Source organism: Scyliorhinus torazame, chromosome 5 (assembly GCF_047496885.1).
Source record: "Scyliorhinus torazame isolate Kashiwa2021f chromosome 5, sScyTor2.1, whole genome shotgun sequence".
Classification (NCBI taxonomy): Eukaryota; Metazoa; Chordata; class Chondrichthyes; order Carcharhiniformes; family Scyliorhinidae; genus Scyliorhinus; species Scyliorhinus torazame.
Window position 1 is genome coordinate 248,786,525 of NC_092711.1, and position 18,289 is coordinate 248,804,813.

The following is an 18,289-nucleotide window of genomic DNA, read 5'->3' on the forward strand; positions in this document are numbered from 1 at the left end:
TGCGTTGGTTGTCTTCTCCAAAATTCTGTAGATTCTGGAACATTCCCAGCAGATTGGAGAATGGCAAATGTAACTCCACCATTTAAGAAAACAGAGAATGCAGACCAGTTAGTCTACCATCAGTGGTAGGGAAAATGCTAGAGCCTATTAAAAAGGATGTGACACCAGGAAACTTAGAAAATATCAATTGGATTAGATAATGTCAACATGACTTATGAAAGAGAAATCATAATTGACAAACCTACTGGAGATTTAGCAGACATACCCAGTAGAATATGTAAGGGAGAACCTGTGGATGTGATATATTTGTAGTTTTAGAAAGCTTTTGAGAAAGTTCGATGCAAGAAGTCAGTGCAAAATTAAACCCCATGAGGTTGCAAAATGGTTAGCAGGCAGGAAACAGAATAGGAACAAATAATAATAATAATAATAATAATAGCTTATTGTCCCAAGTAGGCTTCAATGAAGTTACTGTGAAAAGCCCCTAGTTGCCACATTCCGGCGCCTGTTCGGGGAGGCTGGTACGGGAAGAGTCTTTTTCAGAGTGCCGAGCGGTGATGAGTGGCGTACCGCAGGGATCAATGCTTGGGCCCCAACTATCCACAATACGCATCAACAATTTGGTTGAGGGAACCAAATGGAATATTTCCAAGTTTGCTGACAACAAAAAAACTAGGTTGAATTGAGTGGCAAGGAGGAAGTAAAGAGGCTTCAAGGTGATTTAACCAAAATGAGTGTGTGGGCAAATACATGGCAGATGCAGTATAACACAGTTAAGCTTGAAGTTATCCACTTAGATACGAAAAACAGAATAGCAGAGTATTAGTTAAATGGTGATAGATTAAAAGGGACCTGGGTGTCCTTGTACCAGTCATTAAAAGCAAACATGCAGATACAGCAAGAAGTTAGGAATGCAAATGGTATATTGGGCTTTGTTGCAAAAGGATTTGAGTACAGGAACAAGGATGTCTCGCGATAGAAGTATAGGATCTTGGTGAGCCCACATCTTGAATAGTGTGTGCAAATTTGGTCTCCTTACCCAAGAAAAGATATACTTGACATAGAGGGAGTGCAGCGAAGGTTCACCAGACTGATGCCTGGGATGATAGAATTGTCATACGAGGAGAAATTGGGTCGGCAAGGCCTGTATTCACTGGAGTATAGCAAAATGAAAGTGGATCTCATTGAAACAAGGGATCTCATTGAAACATAAAATTCAGACAGGGCTGGACAAACTGGACGCAGGGATGATGTTTCCCCTGGCTGGGGGATCTAGAACAAGGGGGTCATAGCCTCAGGATACTGGGTAGGCCATTTAGGGCTGAGGTGAAGAGAAATTTCTTCACTCAAAATTCTCTACCACACAAGGCTCTGACGGTCAAGTCATGTATTTAAGAAAGAAATAGATTTCTAGACACTAATGACATTAAGGTATGGGGAGAGAGCTGGTGCTTGGTGCTAAAATAGAGGATCAGCCATGATCATATTGAATGGTGTAGCAGGTTTAATCTGCCCCATGACCTAGTCCTGCTCCTATTTTCTATGTCTCTCAGTTTCACCATGTGTCAGGCCTTACTATTACACAGGTCACAATATCAACCCGGTAATTTTCATGTTAGCAGAAACTGAAATGCATTTTCATTACTCAAAAGTACTGTTCTGTACTATACTATGGCTCATAGTTCATTCCATGGCCATATTTATTCAAGAATATGACAAACTATTATATTGGACGGGATTCTCCAGTCTAGTCTGTTGCAGGCGAGAACGGAAAATTTGGTGGTCTAGCTAAAACTCCATTCACTTTCAGCGATACCAGAAAGTCCGAGCTGCGAACGAGGACAGAAGATTTTGGCCAATGTGTATTGTTGGTAAAAACTCATCTCAAAGGGAACAGTTTCCCCAAACATTTGCATACAGGATTGGCCATCCATTACCAGAAGGTAGACAATTTAAATGTTGGCTATGCAATTATTTTTGCACAGATTACAAAGACTCATCAGCAATGTGTAGCCATTTGAGAGATATCCAACACCTTAAGTGTGGATACATCTCTTTGATTGTTGGTGTTTGGTGGGAGGCATTTTCAAGGATTACCCGGGGTACAAGATATCACAGGCAGTAATTAAGCATGGAGTCACTAGTCTGGTCAAGTTGTTTGTATTTCAATGTTCAGGGCCACCATAGCCTGACCAATTAGCTAGCATGTATGTTTTGTTAATTTTGTACTAATGGCTGAATTTTACAAAAGGGGCAATGGCCTTGTTCACTTCAACTCAGTAAAAGTAAAGGTGAGCACACCTCACCATTGCCAACTCACCCCACAGCCATTTTGTTAATTAGCTTGAAGCGAGTCTTCCAATCCCAGTGAGTAAGTTCCGCCACTAAGAACTGCAGGTCAATCAAATGGCTGGCAGCTCTGTCTCAGTAGTGGGACCAGGAGCAGTGGCCACTGGTGGTGTAGCAGCCAGCCCCAAAAGAAGAAAAGCCATGGAGCATGGACTTGCAGATAAGTACAAGGTCTAACTGGAGCCAGGCTGCCATGTCTTGGTGGGCTGGGAAGACCCTGGATTGACTGAGCTGAAGGGAAAATGTGGGAGAGATGAGCTTCGAGGGGGCCTCTGATGGGTCCAAAGATGAGGGCACAGCCTCTACACACTCCCTCCCACAATGATTCACCTCAACTGGCCTATAGGTGCACAGACCATCTGACACCTATGCAACTTCCATGGCACCCAGTTTTACATCCTCTCCCCTCACCTGTCTTCCCAGTCATCAATTGAGAAGCTGCTGCAGACAGAACACAGATAACGAGACCACTTAAGGAAACGACCTCCACCACTAAAACACAATAGATACTATCAGCAATTCTTAACTCGGTTAATAAAAATGAACACATCATTAAAATCCAGTTAGCAATATATGTCTCGAATAGCCCACGGCCCATTTCACCAACACTGGGCAGAGAAACTATTCATCAATTGCACTTACTGTTAGTAAAAACCTCCCAGCGTGATTACATGGGTTACATGTAAGTCATCTGATATTTAGTAAGGTGTATGGCCTGATTCACTTTTCTCTCCCAAGTATAAAATCAATCTCATGGTCGCTTCTGGGCTGACAAAAAACGTGACCCAGCTAAAACTTGTATTTCTTTCATCAATGCCTGAAGGCTTGTGTAGTTATTTCATTTCTCATCCTGAAATTAGGCTTTAGTTTACCTTAAGGAACTTCGTAGACCTTTGCTTTTTAAGCAGAAATGGCAATTAAAACAAAAATGGGCGGCACAGTGGTTAGCATTGTTACTTCACAACACCAGGGACCCAGGTTCGATTCCCGGTGTGGGCCACTGTCTGCGCAGAGTCTGCACATTCTCCCTGAGTTTGCGTGGGTTTGCTCTGGGTGCTCAGGTTTCCTCCCACATGTCCCGAAAGATGTGCTGTTAGGTGAATTGGACATTTTGAATTCTCCCTCAGTGTACCTGAACAGGCGCCGTTCTGTGGCGACTAGGGGATTTACACAGTAATTGCATTTCAGTATTAATGTAAGCCTACTTGCGACACAAATAAAGATTATTATTGTAAAAATTGCATGCATTAAAGAGCATTCTTCTCTCAAATGTAACTTTCAAACTCAATTTAGCTGCAATTTCTTTTGTCGTTCTCTATTTTTAATGGTCAATTTCAACTGTAGCATATATTCCATAATACACCCTAGTCAAACCAAGTATGCAGTCCTTCAGTACAAAATGAGATACAAATTTCTTTTAGTCCTTTGTTATGAATTACTTATGGTCTCATGGGGATTCTGTTTATACACAAGTTTCCTAGCTTCTTTGTCGGAATTATCCAAATAGTCCAACTCCTTCGGTTTCCTGACATTATTGATTCAAGTTGGAGAAATGCCAAAAGCACACAAGAGAAGCACAAAGAGAGGTTGACTAAGAAGGACTCGCAAAAAGGACTGATAGCTAACGTAAAAGCAACAGGAAATATATTTTAAGTGCATTTGTAAGTAGTGAAAATCGCAGAACAATGAACGGACAAAAAAAAGCTATTTTATAGTGCAGTATAAAAGAATGGCAAAAATACTTACCGTGAATATTTAGAGGGAAAACTGAATGAAAGAATTCCAGATTACTGGAAAGGAAGGTGCACTAAGTGCTAATTGGTAATTATAACAAGGAGAGTAATTAACCACGTCGTGGCAAAATTGGCAAATCACTTGGTTTCCACTTCAGAGTATTGAGGCATGCAAGTAATTAAACAACAGACACAAACTCATTTCTTTCAAAATATTTTTGAACCAAAGAACTAGAGGGTGGCAAATGCTGCACTTCTACTAAAAAAACACAAAGAAATAGGCTGTATAATTATAGACCAGTTAGCTTCACATCTTCATCAAGAAAAAATCAACTCCATTATGATGAAGAAATGTTTCTATTTTTTGATATGTGCAGGTGTGACTTCAGTGGTTTTAAGTCAAGGAAAATTGAGAGAACCAAACCCTATTGAAGAGATCTGGATTCCATGGGGACAGGAAATTTATATCATATCATCGATGTTCAACATTGCATCATGAACATCATGCTCCAGTTAGTTATCAAACTAAAAAAGAAACACATTCTAAAGTGCTATTTCATCCCTTACCGTTCGTCCTTTCAAACAACTTAGTGCGTCTCGCTGTGTGTGTTTTTTACATTTGAAGAATGTAGAAATTGTCATACATATCTATTGCAGTAATGTTATTAAAAACCCTAGCTTAAAATACATACAGGCAGTCGGTCTGCTAAAGCTGTAATTAAGGAGCCATAAAATGGGAGGTCATGATTGATTGCAACCACTTTCTTGGTTACAGATAAAGGGCTAATTGAATAGTGTTTTGATTGCTGGATATTTCTTGGAGAGATCATTTATGGGAGGGGGGGGGGGGGTTGGGACGTGATGCTTAGTCCCAGCTAAGCAAGTCATGGAAGTTAATGGGATACAGATGATGTAATTAATGGGAGGAGCTAGGCATGCCTGTAGTTTTTCCAGTCTGTTATAGGATTTTAATGGAACAGCAGTTTTGCCAAATGCTGTTAGGTTTGAGTTGAAGTGTACTGGATCTTGAAAGGAACTCTCTCCAAAAGTCTCCACGAAGCTAAGTAAATCTGTTGCGTTAACTTTCTTTTTAAATGGCATTGGCATTTGAACTGTATTGGTCTGCTCAATTGAAGTTAGTAACAGGTTATCAATAACAAGTTTCGATAGTAACTTCCTTTTGTTTCAGACCTGTTCGACTGATCATTGTAAAGCTATTTCTTTGATGTTTTAGGTGACTAATTCTGTGTGCAATTTAAAGTTTGTTTGAACATAAAAGATACCTATTGATCAGAGGCATCACTCCTGGGGTGAAGTATCCTTTCCTCACAAATTAAAACAAATTGTTTGGGGTTTTCATCCAGTATCTGAACAAATGTTGGGGGCTGGTCCAGTATCCTAATGACCGGCAAATCGATTAGATTTAGCAGGCAAGCATAGATCAGTGTGGAAATTTTTGCCTCACAAAGGAGCCAGAACATGACGTATGAACTCCAGTATTAGATGCCACAGTTAACAGTGGAACTTTTAATAAAAGGGTCTGGCACATGTAGGGGTAATGTGGGACTGGGTACATTACCGCCCCCACAGTGATGTTAGAGGTCACAAGATCCAGACCCAGGGTCAGTGTGCTGCTGAGCAGGGATGAGTATAGACCTAAACATGGAAACAGCTCCAAGCTTGTCCCCTTTACTGTACATGTGTAAATAGTTCCAGTAGTTAATAAAGACTTACAGTTAACCCACAGGAGACTATGGAGACTGATTTAAAACATACTGATCTGTAACCAAAACTCTCCCAATATTATGGTAGCAATGAAATAAAAACCCAGATCAGTACAACGCGCTGACAAACCCAAATGCTGGAAGGCTGAGAAAAAATAAACAAAGCATTCTGAACTAAAAAGAAGCTACTAAAATAGCAGAGGAAAAGAATGTCAGAAAATGCTCCAGAGAAAGGCTTGAAAGCTGAAGGCAGAAATTTATAATTCCTTATTGCCGCAGAAGAGTCCATTGAATCTCCTTTGGAAATCCAGCTTTAGAGTGCAGAGTCGACAGACCTGCAGGGGTGAGTTAAATCTTTTAAAACTTCAGGCTGCAACACTCCTCGAAAGTAATTCAGTGTCAGAAATGGCATTTGAAAGAAACTCATTGCTAAAACCTAATCCCCGAGTCCGAGCACATGGCATCTGAGCTCGTCCAAAGGAAAATCAAACAAATTACTTAAATGTTTTGGGAACATTGCAAGAGCCCAGCTCAGTAAAATAAAAACACAATCAGCTCCAACTCAACTGACTGAACAGTTTACAAAGTAAACCGCTGAACAATAGAAGTCGGCAGGTAGCCAATCCAGGCAGACATTGTTCACTTTTTTCAAAAAAGGTGCCATCATCATTTTGTGGAGACTGCCAAAACTGGCAATCGTGGGAATCCCCCCGAATGAATGGCGATGCTATCTTTAAATTCTGACAGCTCTTAACTGCACGCGCACAATTCTAAAGATCTTTTAAAAATTTTAACATGGATCACAATTCCACACTTCCAAGTCAATTCGGACTGATCCAAGGCCAAAACCAATCACAAAATTAGAGACTTTGGAAAAAGGATTTGTAAGACACAGCCTTGCTTCAGATTTGTATAAAATGTCAGGTGACGAGCAGGTGAACATGATGCTTTGCTTTAAATGCCCGATTGCAAACTACATAATTATATGACAAGGAATTACTGAACACCTGCAAAATTCATAGTGGTACTAAAATCAATCAACATTTTTTCAATCAAAGGAACAATAAAATACACAAAAGAGCCAAATTCATTTAGAATGTCCAATTGTCAGGGGAATCATTTAATTCATTCATCCATAATCAGTACAGAATGATAGACGGTTGTGAATTCAGAGATTTAATATCTGAACTCGGAGACGGAATAGTGGTAGGGATAACAGACAATGCTCTTTCTGAACTTCTACAAGCAAGGAAGGTCCAACACTGGAAAAGACAACCCAGGCAGTCAGAACTCGGTGAGCACCACAGGACATCTTAAGGGGGGAGAATAAAATACAGTACAGAGGCTAACTCCAGCTTGTCAGGCAAAAGACACAGGGACAATCCAAGACAGGGAAAGCAATTCCCTAACAGGCCAAAGTGACAATGACTGCATTGTGGAACGAAGCACACTCATTAGGTAAGATCAATGTCCTGCAAGTGCAGCTCAATGCTTCAATGCAACAGGATTGGACACTATGGGAAACTGTGCAAGGCAAAACTCTAAAACACATGTACGGCCCAATGATAATCCACAAGGTCGAGACTGCAAACCCAGAAGAGACACAACCATGTTTCCTGGCTAAAGTAAAATATCTTGCTTTCACATTTTGCAATGCGGATATTTCGGTCAATAGTGCGATGAATGTATGAAATGTTTATATATATTGTATTATATGTCTGTTGCAGTAATGTTATTAAAAGAACTTGATGTGAAAGTATTCAGATTATATGTCTACTAAAGTTGTGATTAAGGGGTTAACAGCTAGGCAAGCTGTGATATCACTCATGGGAGGGGCTAGGTCTGTTTTCAGCTCTGCCCTGTGTCCGTTGTTTCTAGTTTCATTTTTTGAGTTCTACTCTGGTTTCTGAGGAAAGATGGTGTGTTTCTCAGACTGACTTCTGAAAGCTGCTCTCCCAAGGACTTTGTGAATAAATATGTAAGCCATCGAGTGTTAACTTTATTAATAAGTTGCTTTTGACCAGCGTGTGCATTTTGCTTAATTGAAAGTTCAGAAGTAGATGGGTTCAATACCAGCCCGGGCCCGGGTCACTATCCGTGTGGAGTTTGCACATTCTCCCAGTGTCTTCGTGGGTCTCACCCCTACAAAGCAAAGATGTACAGGCTAGGTGGAGTGGCCACACTAAATTGCCTTTAATTGAAAAAAAAGAGAATTGGATACTCTAAATCTTTTTGATAAGTAGATGGGAAAGTAAGCTCAAAGATCTTACATCATATTTTTTTTAGAACTGTTTACCTGTTAAAGGAAAAGCGCGTTTTCCTTGGCGTTACTCCTGTGTTAGTAATAAAGTTTGTTTTAATATTAAAGATCCCTAGTTGTCTGTGGAATCACTCCTGGAACGAAGTATCCTTTCTTCATAGTTAACAAATTGAAAAATTGTTGGGGTCTCGTCCGGTTTCCTCATATGAACTGTGGTCTGGTCCGGTTATCATCATAATAGCAAACATCTATAAATTTTTATTTTAAACTTGATGATCAGTCATGATCATAATGAATGGCAGAGCAATTTTAAAAGGCCGAATGGCCTCTTCCTGCTCTATATTATCTATGTAACTCCAAAAATGACCACCAATGGGCACGGCTCCAGCTTAACACCCAGAATCCCTGACATGGTTTCAAAAAAGGAGACCCCAAATTTAACAAGCTTGGGGCAGGACTAGAACATATGCATGTGGTTCGCTGGCCCACCCGAGAGGACCGCTCACACCTGTCCTCTGCCGAGAAGAACCCATCTGATACGCGCTCTGTTCAGGCGCTCTTGGCACCACCTTGAACTGTATGAGATTTAACCTTGCACAAGGAGGTGAAGTTAACCCTATGAATTGCTTCACTCCACACCCCTCCCTCAAAAAACAAACACAGCTCCTCCTCCCATTTTCCCTTGACTTCATAGAATTTACAGTGCAGGAGGCCATTCGGCCCATCCGGTCTGCACCAGCCCTGGGAAAGAGCACGTTCCACCCTATCCCAATAACTCAGTAACCCCACCCAATCTTTTTGGACACCAAGGGCAATTTAGCCAGTCCACCTAACCTGCACATCTTTGGACTGTGGGAGGAAACCGGAGCACCCAGAGGAAACCCACGCAGACACGGGGAGAACATGCAGACTTCGCACAGACAGTGACCCAAGCCGGGAATCGAACCTGGGACCCTGGAGCTGTGAAGCAACTGTGCTACCGTTCCAGCAATGCCTGCTCAGTCGCCAACAACTGCCCATAAAAGTCTGTCTGAGATCCGTCCCTCCCCGAGCTCGTCCAAGGACAGGACCCTATCCATGAACAAGGGTGCCGGTACCAGGGGAAAACAAAGGAAACAACTTATGTAGAAAATTAAGCACGTGAAAGTATCTGAATGCATTTCCTCTCAAGAGTCGAAACCTCTATACAATCTCTCCAGCCCAGCAAACCTACCTTCCAAAAACATATCCTTAAACCTCCCCAACCCCTCACTCTCCTGTGCTCTGAACACTGAATCTAAACGAGAAGGCACACACATATGTATGGTTCCTTCAAATTGGTGCCAACAGCGACAACGAGCCTAATTTAAAATGCTGCCTAAATTGATTCCAAATCCTCAAAGAGGCTATTACCACTGAGCTTAATGAATATTTTACCAGAGTGAACGAGCAGTAACATGGGCCCTCAGACTCAATCCTATGCATGAAGCCTCCATACAGAGTCCAGATCCTTAAACCCACCCCCCCCCCTCTCAATGGTTGCTGCCCAGTAATAACACAGCAGATTTGGTAGTGCCAACCCAATCCAATAATCTATCCCTTTCCAGAATTGCCCTACAAACCCAAAGGGTCTTACTTACACTTAAATTAAAATCTCCCTCGACTATCTCCGGACCTTTCTGACAAGCTCCAATTATTTCTTCCTTTATGCTCTACACTACTTGGTAGCTGCTGTCAGGAGAGTGCACTCAACTCCCACAAGTTACTTATTTCTTGCCTTTACCACTTCTCATCACCACCCAAACTGCTTCTAAATCCTAATGCCCTGACCTAGGTCCTCATTTGGGATTGTGCTAATACCATCTTTACCTAACAGAGGCACCCCGTCACCTTTTCTCGCTTCCTGTCCTTTTGTAACATCCTGTCCCCTTCAATATTCAGGTCCCAATCAATGTACTCCTCCAGCCATGTCTCCATAATGGCTATCAAATCGTTATTACGTATTTCTATGTGCGCTGTCAGTTCAGACAGAATTTATTTTCTTTTTATATAAAGTGCATGTACAAATGTAACCAATAATTGAAATAAATGGAATACTTTCCTGTTTCAATTGTTACAACAGATAATGGTGACATTTACTGCAAGAGTATGAAGAGTCAAAACGACTTCACACTGGAATGCTAAATTTAAAATGCTCATTTTGAAATCAAAAATAGTACATGAATGGGGTAGCACGGTGGCGCAGTGGCTTAGCACTGTGGCCTCACGGCGCTGAGGTCCCAGGTTCAATCCCGGCTCTGGATCACTGTCCGTGTGGAGTTTGCACATTCTCCCAGTGTTTGCGTGGGTTTCACCCCCACAACCCAAAAATGTGCAGGGTAGGTGGATTGGCCATGCTAAATTGCCCCTTAATTGGAAAAAAAATGTTTGGGTACTCTAAATTTTAAAAAAATAGTACATGAATGGGCTGAATATTCTAGCGTGTTTCAGTGGCCGCTCCCCCCTCACCCCCAATTCAGGATAGAGGGAGTTCAGCTCTTCTGTCCAAGTTTGGACGAAGGCCGGAGTGAAGTCAGCAGTAGAGTGGCCCTGGCGGAACCCAAATTGAGCATCAGTAAGCTGATTATTAATGTGCAGTGCTGTTTGTAGCACTCTCAATGATCCCTCCCATCACACTTCGCTGATGATAAAGTGTAAGCTAATGGGGTGGTAATTGACTGGGTTGGATTTATCCTGCTTTTTGTGGACTGGACACCTGGGCAATTTTCCATATTGCTGGGTAGATGTCAGTGTTGCGGCTTGATTGGCAGAGGTTGGTTAGGAAAGCGGCTAGTTTTAGAACACAAGCCTTCACTACAATGTTGCTTGGGCCTGAAACCTTCGCAGTATCCTGTGCCTTGAGCCGTTTTTAGTATTATGTAGAGTCGCAGATGCTATTGACCTCCTCAAGATATCAGCTTCCAATTTGAAGTGCAAAAGAGGGCAAGAGAAAATCTTATAGAGTTGGCTGCAGGATGACTGGCTCCAGCAAATTCATACCGTCAGAATGCTTCTCCATTCTTTTTCATATAAATGGTTTTGAAAAACCTAGCAAGCAACCTGGAAAGCACAGAACCAAAACCTAAGCATTCTCAGCTCACCAAACATTTACAAGCCATGTATTTTATTAAAGGACAGTTGCTGCAAGCAACTCGTAAATAACTTTGATTAATGCCGAGCAGAAGAAAGCTTTGAAACTGAGTAATAAACTTCAGCATTAAGATACAAAGGTACACTATTTCACCTCAATTCACATGCAGATTCATACATTAAAACCTACAGTTGCTTGAAGATATTTGCTCATCAAAACCATAGATTACAATAATTATAGAAAACTGCTGCTTCATTCAGGAATTGAACATAAATAAAGCCATTTTGGAAATATATGTATGTCTTCCCTTGGATACAGGAAACTATGCAAGAGATTCAATTATTTTCAATAGGAGGCAGTACTGCAATAAACCATACCAACAGATAATTTAACTTATGGTAAAACGTAGGGCAGCGCAAACTTTAATCTCAATCATTAGTCATCAAATAAGTTTCAAAATGGCAGGTGGCAATTGCCACGCCGCCTAAAGGGCAACTTGAATAAGCTATCACAATTCCTAATTTGTTTTTTGTAACAAGGAGGTATGTATTCTAAAGATAGGAGCAAGAATTGCAAAACCACTTTTGGAGATTTTAAATATTAAATAAACCATTAACAAAAAGGAAACCGAAACACACATTATCACATTCACACAGTTGAACGTTGTTCTGCCAAACATTTCCCAAAAGATTTCTGGCTAGTTAAACTCAGAGCTGAACAATCGCTATGGATTTTTAATCTCTAAAATTCCCAGTAAGATTACCACAGGATATCTTCTGTTGCTATAAAGGGAAGTATTTCACAGGGCTTCTCTCACACTCACTTGATAATAGAAATTCTAGACGTATCAAAACTTTGAAGACAGAGAAAAAATGTGTTTTGTGAGGGTGGGTAGGATTCAATCTGCTTCCTTTACAGCTTTCTCCAAGCACAGCACATCCTTCAGGATATTATGGCCACTCGTACCCACACAGCTTCCAATCTCTCTTCAAATATGTTTTTTCTCTTTCAGGCCTAAATGTACTGTTCTTGAATTTCTTTGGAAGTCCCCTTCACAGAATATAAAAATAATTCATCTTGTTTTTATGGCTTTTGGGTAAAAATAAGTGTAATGCTTTGCTTTACACCTACTCATGTACGATCTTTGCCAGTTGCAAACTTTCCTTCTGAAATACAATAGCTAAAGTTCAATTCACCCCCATATCGTCCAATCCAAATTTTTATTCATGCTGCTTACTGGTATCATATCTTAGCTTTGCTCACCTCCTCTTCAACATGCTTGTTTTCCATTTCTCACACACACACACACACACACACATGTACACACTAGAATGACAGATAAATTCATGAATACATAAGACATGGCATTAATTCTCTCAAAGCTCTTGTACCATTTCTGATGTTGAAATTGTCAACATCAACTAATTTAAAATGTACAATAATCTCACAATGCCAGACTTGTGGAATGTGCTTACTCTACATGGTTCTGGTCTTTGATGAGAAAGCAGTGCCAAGCACAAGCATGTTATTTATCAATTTGGGAAAGTGGACAAAGGGGGAAGGGGGTGTGGGACATGTGTGTGCACATGCATCGGGGGTGGGGGGAAAAAGAGGTGTGGGCAATGGTGAGAAGTTTTATCTAGAGTACCACAGGCCACTCACAATTAATTCTAAACAGATGTGTCATCAGTATTAACAGCAATCTTAATGTTGCTGATGTACGTGGTGTCTTGCAATACTTATGACAAATTGCTGCTCTATTCAGTTCGCAAATTGAACATTAAGGCATTTTAGAAATGTCTGTAATTTACCTCGGTATTGTCATGTGAGGGTACCTTTAAGACATGGATGTTTAAGCAATGTACCTTAAAGAAAACAGTGATGTCAGAGAGTGGGGGAGCTGGGCTTTAAGTCAGCCATTTTGGCAGGTTTTTAGTTTCAGTTTAAAAACAGCTTGTGTGTGTCTGTGTGTTTCCAGAGAGCTGCAAGTTTGAAAAGAGCTTGAGAGTGTCTGTGTTTGCAGGGAGCTGGATCTCTGACATAAAAGACCATCTCTGGATCGTTTGGGTGATTTAAACTTATAATAGTGAAGCCTTTAACCTGATGTGATTTTGTTTAAAGGTGTTAAGTCTTTTGGAAGTTTGAAGGAACATTTTAAGGAATTATTTATTGTTGCTTTGAAGTTATCTTTGAAGTAAGGGGTGTTAAGAGATCCAATGTTTATTTAAGATGCTAATTGAGTTCATGGAATAAACAGCGTTTTGTGTTTAAAAACCCACGTGTCCATAATTGTAATCCCACACCTAGGGAAAAAGCCGTGTGCTAGGAAAAGCAACAAATCCATTAAAGGGAGAGGTTGGTTGAACTCCATGATACATTTTGGGGTTCTGAACACCCCTCACCCATAACAATTGGGGGCTCGGGGGGGATAAAAGTCTATCTATTGGATTGGCTTTTGTGAACTTAAAGTCAGTGAAGGATTGTTGCTTTTCCGGTGTGGTATTTTAATTTAAGTGGGAAGAGTGTTGTGAACAATGGCTCTTTCAGAGGCTCAGAAGTTTTTGGGGGTGGAGAATGTCACACGTAGTACTTTACGGACAGAAACAAAAAGCAGACTGTTAGATTTGGCAAGAACAATGCAGTTAACATTACCTGACAAAATGCGAAAAGATGAGGTAATTATGGCGGTGGTTAAGCATTTAAAGTTGCCTGAGATAGAGTTTGACTCATTGGAAATGGTAAAAAATTCAGTTGCAAATTAAACAAATGGAACATGAGAAAGAATTAAAGCGGCTGGAATAAAAGAGTGAGAGAGAGGAAAGAGAAAGCGTGAGAGAGGAAAAAGAAAGAGAAAGAGAGAGAGAGGAAAAAGAAAGAGAAAGAGAGAGAGAGAGGAAAAAGAAAGAGAAAGAGAGAGAGAGAGAGGAAAAAGAAAAGGAGAGAGAAGAAAGGAGAAAAGACAGAATAGCCAGAGCAGAACAAAAAGAAAAAGAAAGGGAGATACAGATCAGGGAAAAAGATAAAGAGAGGGAGTTTAACTTCAGAAAATGGCCATGAAACATGACAATCAGTTAAAATTGGCAGACGTAAAGGGAAACGTACAGTTGGATGATAGTGATGAGGATAGTGAGAAAGAGCGTCATAGTCGAAGGCTTGGTGAGAATCTATTTAAGTATGTCCAAGCAATGCCGAGGTTTGACGAGAAGGAAGTGGAAGCCTTTTTCATTTCATTTGAGAAGGTAGCTAAACAAATGAAATGGCCACAGGACATGTGGGTGTTACTGATTCAAACAAAGCTGGTAGGTAGAGCGAGTGAAGTGTGTGCATCACTACCGGAGAAGGTATCTGGAACGTATGAGGAGATGAAGAAATCCATCATAAGTGTATATGAGCTAGTGCCTGAAGCTTACAGACAAAGGTTTAGAAATTTAAGGAAAGAATTTGGTCAAACATACATGGAGTTTGAAAGGCTCAAACAGAGTAATTTTGATAGGTGGATAAGGGCTTTGAAAATAGACCAAACGTATGAAGCTCTCAGAGAAATTATACTTTTGGAGGAGTTTAAAAATTCAATTCCTGATGTAGTGAGAACTCATGTGCAAGAACAGAGGGTTAAAACTGCGAGATTAGCAGCGGAAATGGCAGATGATTATGAATTAGTTCATAAATCAAAGATTGGTTTCCAATGTCAGTTTCAGCCGGTGAGGGATAGAAACTGGGGACATGAGAAATACTCAAGTGGTAAAGGTAAAGGTGATCTGATGGGAGACAATAAAGAGAGTGTACCTCAGATTAAAAAAGAAATCCAGGAGGGTGGAAAAGAAATGAAAAGTTTCAGATGTTTTCACTGTAATAAACTAGGCCATGTAAAGTCACAGTGTTGGTGGTTGAAGAAAAGCACTGGGAAGGCTGATGTGGTAAAACCGGATAAGACAGTGGGGTTTGTTAGAGTGGTAAAGGACAGCCCAAGGGAAGCGAAGGACATGCAAACGATTGTTCAGCCTGTTCAAGAAGTAATTGTTAAGAAGGTGCCAGATGTCTTTCAAGAATTTACTTGTGTGGGTAAAGTTTACTCCTGTGTATCAGGAGGAGCAGGTAAAGAAGTCACAATTTTAAGAGATACAGGGGTTAGTCAATCTTTAATGGTAAGAGATGAGGAATTACATAGTTTGGGAAGAATGTTGCCAGAAAAGGTGGTGATATGTGGAATTCAGGGTGAGAGGAGTAGCGTTCCATTATATAAGGTAAGGTTGGAAAGTCCAGTGAAGAGTGGTGAAGTGGTAGTAGGAGTAATAGATAAACTATCTTGTCCAGGAATACAGTTTATCTTGGGTAATGATATAGCTGGATCGCAGGTGGCAGTGATGCCTACTATAGTTGATAAGCCAGTGGAAAATCAGCCAATTGAAGTGTTGAAGGATGAATATCCTGGGATTTTTCCGGATTGTGTAGTAACAAGATCGCAAAGTCACAGGTTAGGACAAGAGGAGAAATCAAAGAGTGAAGATGAAGTTGAAGTTGAAGTGCAATTATCAGAAACGATATTTGATCAGATGGTTGAAAAAGAACAAGAAAGGTGGAGGATGAGGCGGTATTTTTAGCTCAGGAAAATTGGCTGAGTTACAACAGAAAGATGTAGAAATAAAACGGATATATCAGAAAGCATATACGGAAGCGGAATCTGAGAGTATATGGAAGAGGAATTTGAGAGTATACCAGAGTGTTATTACCGTAAAAATGTCTTGATGAGAAAATGGAGACCTATACATATGCAGGCGGATGAAAAGTGGGCAAATCATCAAGTAGTATTGCCGGCAGGGTATAGAAAGGAGGTGTTGCGAGTTGCACATGAGGTACCAGTGGGAGGTCATTTGGGAATAAGGAAAGCTCGAGCTAAAATCCAGAAACATTTTTATTGGCCTGGACTACATAAAGATGTAGTTAAATTTTGTCAATCATGTCACACATGTCAAGTGATAGGGAAACCTCAAGCAGTAATAAAACCAGCGCCCTTAATATCCATCCCAGCATTTGAGGAACCTTTTACAAGGGTCCTAATTGATTGCGTAGGACCGCTTCCTAAAACAAAAAATGGGAATCCATATCTTTTGACTATAATGGATGTGTTTACTAGGTTTCCAGAGGCCATTCCAGTATGCAATATTACAGCTAAAAGGACTGTGGAGGAGTTACTTAAATTCTTTACTAGATCTAGACTACCCACAGAAACTAAATCGGATCAAGGAACAAATTTTACTTCAAAGTTATTAAAAGAAGTTATGGATAGCTTAGGAATAAAACAATTTAAATCAACTGCGTACCATCCAGAATCGCAGGGGGCGTTAGTAAGGTGACATCAGAGATTAAAGACAATGTTGAGGGCGTATTGTCAAGATTATCCAGAGAATTGGGATAAAGGAATCCCATTCGTATTGTTTGCAATTAGGGATGCACCTAATGAGTCTACCAAATTTAGTCCTTTTGAACTAATTTTTGGTCAGGAGGTAAGAGGATCACTTAAATTGATTAAGGAAAAATTGGTGGGTAAGAAATCGGAAATTACACTATTGGATTACGTGCCAAATTTTAGGGAACGATTAAATAGAGCAGGTGAATTGGCTAGACAACATTTGAAAGTTGCACAAAATGATATGAAACGGGTAGCGGACAAAAAATCCAAAGTTCGTAGTTTTGCCAGTGGGGATAAAGTTTTAGTGTTGTTACCAGTGGTAGGGGAGCCTTTAAAAGCTAGGTTTTGTGGACCGTATCAGATTGAAAGGAAATTAAGGGAGGTGAATTATGTGGTAAAAACACAGATAGAAGGAAGACTCACCGAGTATATCATGTGAACATGCTTAAAAGGTACTTTGAAAGGGAAGGAGAGAAATTCACAGATGACTGTGAATTTGACATACCTCCATTTAAATTGGAAAATGAGGATGTTCTTAAAAATTGGGATGAATTGTTAAGTTACCTTCCAGAGGAAAAACGAACTGACCTGAAAGAGTTATTGATATCACATGGGCAAGTTTGTAGAGATAAATTGGGAAGTACTAAAATGGCTATACATGATGTCGATGTGGGAAATGCTGTTCCTATCAAACAACATCCATATAGACTTAATCCTTTGAAATTGGCACAGGTTAACAGAGAGATTGAGAGTACGCTGACAAATGGCATAATTGAAGTGGGTTGCAGCCAATGGAGCTCACCCATAGTGATGGTACCTAAACCAGACGGTACCCAACGGTTGTGTGTGGACTGTCGAAAGGTGAATGCAGTTACAAGAACGGACTCTTATCCTATCCCACGTTTGCAGGATTGCATTGAGAAAGTGGGACAATCTGCTTTTATTTCCAACTTCCAGACATGGAAAGAACATTTAAAACATCGTATGGAGTTCTTCGATCGACTTCAGGTGGCGGGTTTGGTGATGAACCTAGCCGAAAGTGAATTTGGAGAAGCCCGAATCACTTTCCTTGAGGAGTTTCCGATACCCTCAAGACGAAGGGAGGCAATGCGATCTCTTAACATGAATGAATTTGATCAAACCTTTGTGCAAAAGTTTTGTGGCGTGATTACTCCACTGATGGACTTGCTAAAGAAACCTAAAAACTTTCAATGGACAGCGGACTTTCAACAGGCATTTGACTGCCTGAAAGCTGTGATCACCAATGTTCCTGTATTGGAGCATTGCAAGGGTCTCTGTGGTCAGATTGAACTAGAGTATCTGATTCTAAAGAGAATTGCCGAGGAGTGGAGGAATGGATGGATCGTGCAGAGACTTTGTTCAAAGAGACTGTCAAGCGAGAAGGATTTCGGTTGGAGGAAGAAGAGCAAAGAAAAATGGACTATATTATTATGCCCGTTTGCGTGTGTTGTTTTGTTTGTGAAACAAAAGTATTTTCACTGTGTGCATTTCTTAGTCGATGGTGCAAAAGTGAAAAATGAAACCATCTTGAAGTTGATGGGTTTTTTTCTTGGGGAGAGGTGTCATGCGAGAGTGCCTTTGAGAACTGGATGTTTAAGCAATGTACCTTTAAGAAAACAGTGATGTCATAGAATGGGTGAAGCTCAGCTCAGGTCAGCCATTTTGCAGGTTTTTAGTTTCAGT

General features: G+C 40.5%; 1 protein-coding gene across 2 annotated transcripts in view; it reads right to left on the reverse strand.

The window, feature by feature from the left end:
• LOC140421025 (ecto-NOX disulfide-thiol exchanger 2-like) overlaps nucleotides 1–18,289 on the reverse strand; it is a 347,774-nt gene that overhangs the window by 277,490 nt on the left and 51,995 nt on the right. The gene's annotated exons all lie outside the window — the stretch shown is intronic.